The following is a 12,310-nucleotide window of genomic DNA, read 5'->3' as shown; positions in this document are numbered from 1 at the left end:
ATTGTAGCCTCTCAAGCAACCCTAAAGTCCAAACTCTGCCTCCTCTGTCTAATGATACTGCCAGTTACTGTACCTCACTTCCGAAAGTGCCCTAGATAGCAACGTGGGGTCACTTATCTCACACGGTTCCCTCTGTCAGAGGTCGCAGCTGTGTTCAGTTTGTCATCCAGTGCTTGACAACAATCGCCTCACACATTTTGTACTATTTTATAGCTTGAAATAAGAGTGTAATTTCCAAACCAGTCATTCCAGCATGGCCAAATGCAGATATCTCAGTACTGGACCTTAGATTCAACTCTAAGTCTTAGGTTTCTCCAGCATTCTTTAAGAGAAACAAGATATTCTTTTAATCTAAAGTAATTCTTTGATGATATAGGAAGATTAAAATGCAGTTTTCCTTTCTAGAAAATACTAGAGAGGAACATTTTTCCTAGATCTACCTTATTATCCCATTCTCCAAGGTCATTTTAATGCCTAATGTAACCATACAAAGGATGCCTTCTCTCTACTAATGATAATAGCTGTTTTCTATTATATCCTTTCTATTGCCAGGCACTGTGCAAATAGATTTACATTCATTTTATTTTACTTAATGCTCTTAGCTGCCCAATTTTTCCTGTTTTACTTACAAGGAAATTGAGGCTCCAAGAGATTAAGCAACTTGCTGAAGTTTTTACTAATGAAGCAACAGAGCTGAAACAAAGATCTAAGTCTCTGACTTTAAAACCTCAAGTGTGTATCAGTCAGGGTAGGCTAACTGCTGTAACAAAAAAGCTCCGAATCTCAGTGGCTGAACGCAGTAACAGTTTATGAAAATGTTCTTCTCATTTGGATCACGTTCCAGCATGGGCTGGTAGAAATTCCTGCCTGACACAGTCTTTCCCTCTAGTGGCGCCATTTCCCCCTGGGGCCTTGGACTTCCCTTCTCCTCCACTTCACCGAAAGGCAAAAGAGTGTGGAGAATCGACCTGGAAGCTTCTCAGGGTGATAAGGGAAGAATATCACTTGTGACCACATTCATTTGGGCAGAAATGAGTTGCAGCATGCCTCCTAACTACTGTTAGGAGTGGGAAATACAGTCTGGCTATGTACTCAGGAAAAAAGAGAACGGGTTTTGATAAACAGTAAGCTAGTCCCAACTGCAACATATTAAGCCAAATTCTCCCCTAAGTTTCTCACTGAAAAATATTTACATGTTTTCTAGATGCAGTTTTCCTAGGCTGGGGACCTGGTTTAGTGCCACAGATAATTCTCTAGCTGGTGAAAATGAACACAAATCATGTCCTGAGAAGATTTGCATCTTAGGTTCATATATCACCCTCCTCTGAAATTTTAAGTAATACATTTGTGTTCCTAATTTTTGACATTTCCATCTGTGGTGGTATTGACATTATTTTCATTAAGACACTATACCTGTTCTTCCTCATTTCTTCCTGTTGTGTGGGGGACCTGGGCCACCGTGGATGTAACGTCTGTTTTCTTGACCTTTATCTTGTCCCTGCATTAGGCTTTCAGAATAGTGTTTTCCAGTGAAGGTTCTGAGTCTGTAAACACAGATGAGTGCTAGGAACTTTCTAATTACCCTGAGGACACTATTAGTGTTAAATTAATAGTAACAATATAATCACAGTCACTTCTTGGCTTTTTGGCTAAGATCAGGTGTCATCTTTTCTTATCAGTTTAATATCTGGTACACCCTCTATCTGAGAATGATACATTAAGTGGATTTTCAGAGCAAGGAGATGGAATAGAAGCTTGTTCCATACACTCCATGCAGCAAGCTGGGATTGCCATGCTTCCAGGAAAGGTACGCCCCCTTGGGGAACAAAATAATCCCAAGTTTGAGGAAGACACTTCCATAAAAGGCTGCTTAGGTTCCTCTGGGAAATTGTGGTGACACCTGGCAGACCAACAGGTAACTTAGAAAGAGGCAAATCTGCAAAGCACTTTAGTCAGTTTGCTTTGTTCAGCCTACTTGAGCCATTCTTTTGATCTGAGTGTATCTCCACCATCTGTTTGGTTGGAGTGTTTGTACAAGTTTTCCAAGCTTCATTCCAATCACATCTTCCCTCATTCAGAACCTCCCTTGTCTTCCTTAGGATATTTTAAAAATTTTCCTGTCTTTAGTATCTTCCTTCCTAGCTCCTCCTATAGAGACTGCCATTATCTTTAGAGAGTGCAGTTCACATTAGGTCTTATTCTTGCTCAGTCACCATTCTTGGTCTCATTCTTGGTGCCAATGGCACCTTTCCTTCTCCATACCATGGCTCCATCTCCATGTCACTGCTCCACCTCAAGGCTCTAACTTTGGCTCTGGTTTCTCCCTCACACATGCTCTGATCCAACCAGACTGGTGCCCATTGTGTGCCAGTGTCCCATGCTCTTCCAAGTGAGGTTCCCTGTGCCTGGGTACCTTTACATCCCCTTATCTACTCCTCAAAGTCCTACTCAGTTTTCAGGGCCCAAGTAAAAATCCATCTCTTCTATGAAGCCAGCACCCATGTTTCTGGTTAAGTAAACCCTCTCTTGCTTGTGTACATGCAGCACTTTGTATAGTCACTGTCTGCTCTGTGTCCCCTTCCCAACTAGATCCCAAACTCCCGGGAAGCTGGTGTCTTGTGAACCTCCCTGTCCATCTCCCACAGTGCCCGGCATTGCACCTTGTTCCCCGAAGATGCTTAAAAAGCTGAATGGGCAAAATGAAAAGCAGGATGTGACATCAACTAAAAAATGTTCCTTTTATATCCCACCTATGAGTGAAATCATACAGTTCTTGACTTTTTCCGAGTTATGTTTCTTAGTATGATATTCTCAAGAAGATCCACCCATGTTGTCACTAATGGCAGTATTTTATCTTTCCTTATGGCTGAGTAGTATTCCATTGTATATATGTACCACATCCTCTTTATCCAGTCATTGGTAGTAGGGCATTGAACTGAAAACAATGAATGAACGAAGCAGAAAAATGAAAAAGAGAACCTCACAGACACAGACAACAATATGGTGGTTACCAGAGGACAGGGAGTGGGAGGCAGTAAAGGGTAAAGGGGGCCAAATATATGCTGATGGAAGGAGATTTGGGTTTGGGCGGTAAGCACACAATGCAATACATAGGTGGTGTATCATAGAACTGCACACTTGAGACCTATAGAATTTTATTAATCAATGTTGCCCCACTAAATTTAATGAAATAAAAAGACTAAAATGAATAGATAATGGTAAAAAAAAAGAAAAAAAAGAACTTTACCCTGAATGAATCTGTAACCGACTGTTCTCAAAATGATTTGATAATATGACTGAGATAATCTACATATGCACAACCTAGAAGTATGCATTTAAATGGCCTTTTGTGGAAAAAGATACAATTCCTTCAAACAGTTAATTTTTAAATATGTCTGTAGTATCATTCGATGGTCTGCATTTTCTAAAAGATAATAAATATTAGGTGGACCAATTAGGTCGGAAGGAAGGTTGGAATGATTCCTATACAGTGTATTTTGATGAGCAGTTTCCAGAAAGGCATCTTAAATAATAGGTACTGAGGGTGCACGGAATCTGCCCCTGTGGGCGGCTTCTTCAGCAAGTCCCAGGTACAGTTTTGCAACTGGACGGGCTTTGCCCCAGGGAAGCACACTTTGGTAGGAGAGCACAAGGGCTACTGTGTGTGAGAGGGGCCTTCGGAGAGACTGGGCATCTTCATCAAAATTCTAAATGTGTTGAAACTGTCATTCAAAGAGTTAACATCTGTGAAACATAAAAAATGCAATGGAGAGGTTTCAGGCAAAGCATGGGGAGACTGATAAAATTATCAGTGAATTAAATTCAGACAGATGGCTTTGGAAGGGAACGAAGTACACAAACCTTATGTAGAGTATAATGACTCTCAACTCACTCTGACAGGGGCTTTGTCAACAGGGTAAGCCTTTTTTTAAAAAAAAATCTGGATTTTAAAGCAGTTGAAAAGAAATTTTTTTCTGAAGGTGTGGTTTAGTACTTAAAGCAACAAAAATGACAATAGCATCGAAAGCTCCCTGGCTAGCCTGAGACTGTAAAGTGCCCAATGTAGGTGCCCAGCGTGGTAGAAGGCACATGGTGGGCCTCGTGCTTGCTGCCACTCCTTACTGCTCTTGTTGTCACTGCCCACATCAATGCTGTTGGTCAAATATTTCCACAGAACAGAGGCCAGTCATGAGCTTGGCTGGTAACAGTAGGATGATGACAAGGGAAGCTTTCAGCCATTAAATACGTGCAGGCACACACACACACACACAATAAAGGCATGAATAGACTGACTTCTGCTTTTTCAATTTTCAATTTTTATTGTTGGTCTCATTAAAAAATAGAGCTCCTTCTTTCTAAAAATAGGAACAGTATCCTAGTTGATAGTATCCTCTTACATTTAGACAAAAAATAATGAGAAAATAATGCATGATTTCTCTCTCAGGGTTTCTTTTTCCTTGTGGTTTCTGTTATCTTCACTTATTTGGCTTCAGGGACCTCTCTTTCAGGTGATGGGCCCCTGCACACTCATGCTTGGATGCGGATGGCCAGGCTGCTGCTTAGCGATGGACTTTGCCTTTGTTCCAGACCAGATGTTCTGTTTCTCCCTGGTAACAATTTGCATTGTGGTACCTTATTATACGGGCACGCTCTCTGGAACTGGTGCCAGAGTAGCCTCTGAATCAGCCAAGAGCAGCGCTGAATCAATGAGACAGCTGGCGGCCTCCCTGGGGAGGGAACGTTTTTTACCTTTTTGATTCATGCAGTCTCCGCTAGTTCAGATCCAGGATGCCATGAATGATTTTTCTTAGCGACAGGTGAGAACAAAAAAAGCTTTGTAAACCTAATTCAATAGAAGCTGGAGACTCAGTGTGCTATTGATTACAAGGAGAAGACGATGAAGAGGAGGTGTACACACAGTCCCGTTGCATTTTCCCCATCATCGACTTCTGTACTTCTGCCTGTGTTGGAGTTGTCAGGTTTGCCGGGAGGAAAAGCTTGGAAATCAAGAGTATTGTGTTTATTGACCTAGGGTTAGGATTTTAATCATGTCTCTGAGGCTGCATGTTATCTACAAAAACAAGAAAATGACCCCTTCCTCATTTTTTTTAGCTATAAAATTCACTAATCTATTGCTAACTTTGCTAAAAATTCAAGGTGACTTTAATAGGATTATTCATATCATCTAGGTTTCAATGTTTGGGATGTGCTTATTTATTAGGGACATGGATTTGGGTAAAAATCATCCATGTTTACACTCAAGCAAAGGATCACAACTCAGTGTGGGCCTTGCCTTAGGTCACGCCCTCGTCGGCACACTTCCTGAATCAGCAGGCATGCCAGACCAGCACTCCCTGGCTCCCCACTGCTCTGTGAAAGCAAGCCCATGCTTGAGCCACTGCCGTTGGAGGACCATTATGAGACAAGATGGCACAACCCCTGGGAGCTCCAGTGCTGGTGCGGCTGAGAGGCAAAAATGCGACAGTAACAGAAGTCAGGGACCCCGCAGTGCATCATCCCCATCAATCACGGCAGACGTATTGGCAACATGATGGATGATACCCAACTGCTGACCTTGGTGGGTTAGCCTTTGTCACATAAGTAACAGAATAAGTCAAAGCAGTGGGTCTACCTACCATCAAACAGGAGCGATAAGCTGTGACAGCAGCAGAGGGAAAATGAACGTTAGTGTCAAATGTTGTTTATATTTCTGAGCCCTGGAAGAACAGGTATCTTACTGTTCAACCATTGAATGAGATGGGATTTTTCAGGAAGGGGGAGAAATAAGTGTCATCATTGTATGATTGTAGCAGTATGAGTTTCTCTCTCTCAACTGAGGTATAACTTAGACTAGAGAGTAGTGGGTCTGTGGAGCAGACACCCTCATAGGGTGATAACTTACAGCATGGATTTCTTTAAACCTGAAAAATCTTATCTAACCAATGAGCAGATCCTATTGAAACTAATGTCTCAACTCCATTTGCAAGACATGGGCTCGTATACATACAGTTTAACATTCAGTTGGTGACAGATGCCTTGGCTTGGGAATAGAAACAACTGAGTCTTGGATTCCTGGGGATTTTCTCATGTTGACGGTATGACTTGTCCCTTAGTCTATCTCCCAAAGGTTCACGGTTACAAAGGACTTATCTCAGGTCCCTTTTCTGAGTTTAAATATTACTTGGCTGGTGATAAAAAGTAAGGAGGAATTCTCAGTAAAATATCTCAATAATAAGCAGTGGGACCTCTGGAGGGCTGGATGGCTACAGAGGATCAAGGAAACAGAGAAAAAGATAATGATCAACTTGCTTTTCATAAAAAAAATGAGGTTAGAACAGGCTAAAGCAAGATCTGCTCATTTATTTTAGAGTTGGCTTTATGCCAAGTGGTAAAGAATATGGTCAGTTTTATCAAATAAGAGAGTTAGCACCCCTAACCCTACCCTTAATCCAATGAAATCACTGAAAATCTTGTCTTATCTCTTTTGGAATCAATATTGAAAAAGTCAAAGACCCAGGCATCACGTGCTTGTCTCCCCTTCCAAGCCGAAACATTCACATTGGAATCCTAAGGCATCCAGTTAAGGGGACCCAATCAGGTGGTGCATTTATAATGAGGGGTCAGACCCTGCATATTTCCAATTCAGTCAGTTTCGAGTTAGTAGATATTTTCCCTCCAAATATCTTCTGTGTGCTTACCCCTGTGCCAGCCATATGTAAAAGGCTTGTTTTAAGACAAACACAGGAGACATTATTTTATCATAGCAATCTTTATAAACTCTAGGAATTTCAAGAGGTGGATATAAGCTGAAAAATGCATATAGGGTCAGGAAGGATTTAAGGGGAAAAGGAGCAATATTATAAACATACTAGCTTTACTAAGGAAAGGGAATCTAGAGATGTTTCCTAGTCAACCTTCCCTCTCTTGAGAATGGTGTTGGGGAGGGTGAACCTCCCTCTCTGTGGATAATATAAGCCATTTGTCTGATCCATCAAGACCCTTCCTACGTTCCCTAGTTCTTGTGATGGGACTGGACGCTGGCAAGTCAAAACATCTGGATGTGCTGTGTTTGGCTGTGTGGACTGGTGTCTAGAGAGAGGAGCTAAGGTGTAAGCCCTGATGATATCCTGGATGTGTTTTTTTCCTTTCTGGATGAATGCCTAAGATGCTGCTAGACTGCAAACCGAATTAGTTCTCTTGGTAATCTTTCCCATTCTTCTTGACTGCATGATTTATAAAACATTTCTCTTTGGGTCTACGTATCATTTTGAGATCACATCATGATAACTCTATGTGTGTGTGCCAGGAGGGCAAAGTTGCAAAGCAATTACTCAGCAGGGTGGGGGAAAGAAGCAATTACCAGAGCACGTATTAGCCCCGCTTGTCAGGGCGAGAATCCCTCCAGCACAAGGGATGCATTAACTTGGGCAGTGTCCCTTTTTGGAGGCTTAATTTAGTTTTTGCTTCCTTTTAATTGTGTGATTCCAGTATTTTAGCTACACTTCCTGGGCTGTAAGAACCTTTAAACAGTTCTTTATTATGAGACAGGGCATGGGCTTCTGACGAAGATTAAACAGAAAACTGCATAATTTATAGGAAAACTGCATGATAGACTTTTTCTTCACAAAGAACATTGGGGTTGCATTGGCACAAGCCAAATACCTTTTTAATGAATAGTCAGTAATCAGCAGCAGCTACTGTAAGTGCTTACCCTTTTTTCTGTCTCCTGTGCTAGGACCGCATAAATTAAGCATCTGATTCTGATTGAATGCAGAGGCCCATTGCTACCTGCCCCCACTGCTCCAATCTCCTGCATCAGCTCATGCTCAGTTTAGAGCATTATGGAAAATGGAAGGCAAGTCTCTTTTAATGTGTTCCATTTCCATCCACTTTAAATACGTGGGGAAAAATGTTGGCAATACATTCCACTTTCCTTTTTGGATCTAGACCACAGTTTGTGTTTGAAGACAGCAGCTTTATGTTCCAGAATGGAAGAAAAGGAGTTTCTACCAAGCCATTAAAATACATTGAATTGCCAAGGTATCTTTTTTTAAATTTTAGCAGAGCTTTATCAAAATTGTAGGCTTTCAGCTTGCTCGTTCTTCTAAGATTTTGAACATACTGTTTTCAGCACTTGGAATGTATCCCCTCCCCCATTTTCTGCTTCTCAATATTTCTAATTGTAACAAAAACCCAAACAAAATACTTCAGGAAATTATTCTTTCCTAATCTCATCTGCAGCCAGATCCTGCCTTGCTCCCCCACTCAGTGGTTCCTTTGCGTCTGTGAAGTTACTATGAACAGATCGATAGCTATTAATTTATAACTAAGATGCTCTCTAAAGTTTAAGAGTATTTTTAAAAATCTAGACATATTTTATAATTGGAACAGTGTTGGAAATAGGCCAAGCCACAAATCTATTTATAACCCAAAATGTGGATGAAGTACAAATATTTAAATTTAAAAAGTGGCATCAGAAAATACTACTGCAATATTGACAATAAAATAAAATATTAGTGATTTATGATGCCAGCACTGTTTTAAATCCTTGACAAGTACTAGTTAATTGGCTTTTGTCAGTGTTTCTGTCAGGTATGCATTGTGATTCTGCTAATTTTACAGAGGAGGAAACTAAGGCCCAAGTCAGTCTAGGTAATTTCTCAAATTTGCTTAGCTAGGATACTGCAGAGCTGAAATTAGAGACCAAGGACTTAAACAAACAAACAAAAATCCTATGATTTTAACTGCAATGTTAATTTTGTTTGTTTAATTTTTTTTTTTACTTTGATAATTGAGGTAGAAAGAAAGCTTAGAAGACAACTTTAGGAGATATATTCAGAAGACAACTTTGGGACACTGTTAGGTGCTTTAGATGTTGGCCAGACAATGCTGCTGAACTCCAGCCAGTGGCTGCCTTCTTATCAAGTTTTTTGACTTACAAAAGCAATAGAGAGAAAAGAGTGTAAAGAAAGCAGGAGAAAGCGAGTGGAAAATTTTCTGTATGAATTTGGTAAGAATTCAAAACAGAAAAGAGGAAAGGAATTAGAGAGAATTTATGAGAAACAGATTTGAAAAACCTAAACAGTGAGCATTAAAAGAGAAAAACATGGAATTGGAACACGCCCAAGTGCTCTTTAACTGATCCAAGAAAGAAGACTTCATAAATGTGGGATCTGATGGTTTCCTCACAGGCCCACAGGGGGGCAGTGTTGTCTGAGACAGCTTTGTGATTACAGCTGCTTAGCCAGATCCTAGGGTTTGCATGGGAGGTAAGGTGATAAGTACGTACAGGGTGTTTATTATTCAATTGTTACAACTTGGAGAAGGCCTTATTAATGATGGTTACGTGTTGTTATGTTTGAACTTTTTGAGTTTCTTTATGTGTTCCATTAATTCTGTGAATTATAGTATTTTAGGGACAGAGAATATTATATCTTTCCATAGCTCCTATAGTTGCATTTCTCACACTTGGAGAAATGGCAGAAGTCATTCCTACAGAGTGCAAGAGCTAAACCTTTCCTTGGGAGAATCACCTTCCTGATCAAGGTGTTTCTTCACCCAGGTAAGTTTCTCATCTGGCAGTGATTTGAGCATGATGCTCACCCAAACCTGATATTGTAGAATAAATGTCATCCAGCATTAAAATCTTGATCTTTATAGAAAAGCTTTTGTGATTTAAGTCTGAAAAGTACCCGTTGTGTCCTTCCATTGGATGAAAGCAGTGAGTTTTGCTCCTTTCTTTTGTATTTCACTGTTACTTCCCTGAGGAGGCCACCCTGGCACGGGGGAAGAGTCCTTGAAGGTCCTCTTGAGCTCTGTAAGTATAAGGGAAGTATGGGAAGGGACATTGGAGAAGGCGATTTTTTTTTTATTGAGGTGGACTGCTGCTCCCCTGGCTGATGTGGGACAGGCAGGGATGGTGCTGGGGAGGCGGGGGTGGGGGGAAGCTACAAGAGAGGGGACTGGGTGGAGGGCAGGGTGGGGAGGCACTGAGTGGAGGAAACCCAAGGGATGGTTTGGGTAGAATGTAAACACTGTGGAGAAGTGGAATGTTTAGCTTTGCATTAGGTAAGCAGAATTCCAGCAAGTCAGGATCAGCACATTTGTGCGATGTAAGCCACTTCCCTTCTGCAGCCCACTCATTAATTTTCCGAAGCCTGACAGAATGGCTAAAAGGATGATCAATTTCAAGTGTCACTCCTGGCGTGTTTTTAGCCTTATGTAAAAGGAGTTCCTGACAAGTACTCTTAGTGCCCTCAAAATGTCTCCTATTATTAAATATTGGGAATAAGCTGAAATAATGAAACTGCCTTTCTTCTGTCACTGGAGTGATTGGTTTAGAAGATATGGGATCAGGGTCTGGTGCTGACTTTTAGGGGCCTTAAGCAGCCAAGCTAGCAAAACCTTGAGAGAAATGGACACATTTTTGGAGAACTGCATTTCTTTTCAACACAATTCCTTAGTGGAATTGTGTTGAAAAATGGGATATCTTGACTCATGTCCAAGTGATTTCATAACATTGTTACCTAGTAGGTAAAAATCCTGACTCCCTCCTCCTACTCCCTATCCGTTTCTACTCTAATGTGTTGCTTTAGTCCTGGGTAGGTTACTGGTCGTTGCCCCTGAGAGAGTGGTGGGTGGCACTGTGGATGTCTCTACCAGGACAGTGTGTCTTTCCTTCCTTGTGACTCCTCTCTTTCTCCTCACTCACTCATTTTTGCAGTCTTCCCTGGGTGTCACATTTTCCTCCTTTTCCTTTCAATAACACCTTCAACCCTTAACCCTTTTTGCCAAATCATAGGCAATGCCTAGTCGTTTGGCTGTCTCTTGGAACTAGAGCATTTGCTGATGTTGGCCTTAATTCCTTTTATATTGAATATTTGGTAAATTTGATTTCAATTTTCTTTATATCCTAATATTTGGCAAACTGATACTATTCCCAGTGTGCCTGGTGAGAAAAGGAGATGGTTATTGCAGGACCCAGGAACAGAGTATCTATCTACCACCAAGATGTGGGAAAGGGAGAGCCTTAAGGCCAGACCCTGCATGGCCCTGTATGGGGTAAGTGATGGCAAGTGTGTGTGTCTGCCCCTCCCCCCACCCCCGGGAGGGGGCGGTTCAAGGAAGTCAGTCAATGACACAGGCCCCGTCCAGTGGAGAAGAGTGGGAGACCCACCCGCTTATCTATTCAAAGGGGCTGCAGCTACTCCACTCCGTCCGCCCTCCGGAATGTGGAATCTATGTGAATTTACTTAGTTTGATGCTAACCAATAAAAAAATATACATTGTCTAGTGAGGGGGGGGCGGGTGTCGGGGGAGAGAGAGATGAAAAGAAAGAGAAAGAAAAGGAGAGAAGAGGCCTGGAGTACTACCGGCAGCTTGTTTGTGACTCCCACCAGAAACACTATGAATTCTGGAGACAGAGAACTGTAATTTTGTCACACCTGGGAATCTTAATTCCCGCAGTGTTCTGACAGAAGGTTGATACAGTGTTCTGACAGAAGGTTAGGCACAAACACTTTTCTAGCTGAATGTTCATCCACTCATTTAAAACTCTTAACTCATGAGAATGTGAAATTCTGAACTAAGGCTGGAAACAATAAACTAATTATACATCACCTACCGTTAAAACACAAAGAGCTATTAGTGTATAAATTGATTGCATTGGATCCAGCTAAACTGAAACCAGAGTTACATTCTAACGGCTCCTTTACTTTAGAAAATATCAAAGACTGTGAGATGATATATTCTGGTGACACTTTTAACGAGCCCTGCGGGTCTTCGGCAGAAGCCTGTCTTAGAACAGTGGTGTTTGCAGGAGTCAAGGCCAGCTTGGTGGAACTGACTCAGAGTGCATTAGAGGAAGAGGATTTGTAAAGGGCTTTTAAAAACACACCCTTCATTCCTCATTAACTGCTGCTACTAATCTCATAATGTGTTTCGATAAATTTTTTCTGGAACGTCGTTTGAGGTATACATTTACAAACCGAGTTGTTTTTCATTCTTCGCAGCAGTTACGAATTGTTGCGTTTGTGGTAATAGAGCTGTCAGGCTGTTGATAATCACGTTGGCTTTGATGTCTTTCAAGGGTAGACACACAAAGAGAAGGTTGGGAGACCGGATTGACACGACCCTGCCCCACCGATGCAAAGTGGCCCAGGTGACCGAGTGGAGGAGCACGTCCAGACCACGTGGCGCAGAGAGGAGGACGCTCAGGTTTCCTGTTCCAAAGGCAAAGCCCCCTGCTGTCCCAGGGCTGGACTGGGAGCGCTTCCATGCGGACGGTTTTCTCACTGATTTGCCTTCAAGG

The 12,310-nt window shown here is 41.7% G+C and overlaps 1 non-coding gene and 1 pseudogene across 1 annotated transcript; one reads left to right on the top strand and one right to left on the bottom strand.

Annotated features, from left to right (window-relative positions):
* The first annotated feature begins 1,629 nt into the window (after positions 1–1,629).
* LOC123812317 lies at positions 1,630–1,818 on the top strand. The gene has a single exon (XR_006784585.1). It is a non-coding gene; the product is annotated as a U2 spliceosomal RNA (small nuclear RNA).
* A 7,625-nt stretch (positions 1,819–9,443) lies between these two features.
* LOC123812314 lies at positions 9,444–9,570 on the bottom strand (annotated as a pseudogene).
* Positions 9,571–12,310: the final 2,740 nt, after the last annotated feature.

The sequence above is a fragment of the Phyllostomus hastatus genome, unplaced genomic scaffold (genome assembly GCF_019186645.2).
Source record: "Phyllostomus hastatus isolate PE091 unplaced genomic scaffold, TTU_PhHast_1.1 phas_scaffold_78, whole genome shotgun sequence".
NCBI classification, from domain to species: Eukaryota; Metazoa; Chordata; class Mammalia; order Chiroptera; family Phyllostomidae; genus Phyllostomus; species Phyllostomus hastatus.
This window is presented reverse-complemented; position numbering and strand designations above follow the sequence as displayed.